The sequence below is a fragment of the Penaeus monodon genome, chromosome 15 (assembly GCF_015228065.2).
Source record: "Penaeus monodon isolate SGIC_2016 chromosome 15, NSTDA_Pmon_1, whole genome shotgun sequence".
NCBI lineage: Eukaryota > Metazoa > Arthropoda > Malacostraca > Decapoda > Penaeidae > Penaeus > Penaeus monodon.
In genome coordinates, this window is record NC_051400.1 from 14,993,854 (window position 1) to 14,994,652 (window position 799).

Below are 799 nucleotides of genomic sequence, written 5' to 3' on the forward strand. Positions count from 1 at the left end.
AGTTAGGAATAAAATTTAAAAAGGGAGGGAGTGAGAGGGGAAAAAACGCATATTCTCGTTTTTTCTTTTCTTTTGCAAACGTGGCGTAGGTTTCACGGATTAATATTTAGCGCTTAAAATCATTTCTTCAAATAGTATTAAAATACTTTGATGGAATCTATTGAAGTCCATAATCTAGCTTGACTTATTGGAATTTTCTTCGGAAAATGAGCAATCCTACCTCATGTGAAACGGTTTGACGGATTTTCAGGTCCGTCTTTTTTTTTGGAAAAGACAACAGAAAATACGGCACTCTGTTTGCGATCAGCTGTTCACAATAACGCTTCGAACCATCTCTTGAGTATAACGTTTCAGAGGCTAGTCCCTTAAGGACTGCATAAAACTGCAACTGCATAAAATGAACTACCACAAAATAAAACAGCTGCTGTGATCAAATATCGATTTCATAAAAAAAAGATATGAACATCAAACAGCTTTTTGATCCGTGAACCCAATGGCGCACCCCACCCGTCCTCCTCCGCAAAGCCTCTACATGTTAACAGCACGATTACGGTGACGGCCCAGTTCCACTCCAAGCCCTCGCTAAGCCCAGGCTGTTGGGAGTTATCATGCTAATCTATTGAGAGACATGCAAAGTGCCATTCGGATTCGCTTGCATCATAATGACTGCAAGCTACCTCAGCAGTCTTTGGAAGTGGAAACGCGGCATTTAGATGAATTTTTTTTAGTGTAGTTTGAACAAATGTGCTCGTTTATAATGATTAGCTGTTTCTGATATATGGTCGTTGGTGGTTACATG

General features: G+C 39.8%; 1 long non-coding RNA gene across 1 annotated transcript in view; it reads right to left on the bottom strand.

Moving 5' to 3' along the window:
- Positions 1 to 799, bottom strand: part of LOC119582117 — a 14,454-nt gene that overhangs the window by 12,492 nt on the left and 1,163 nt on the right. The window lies entirely within an intron of this gene.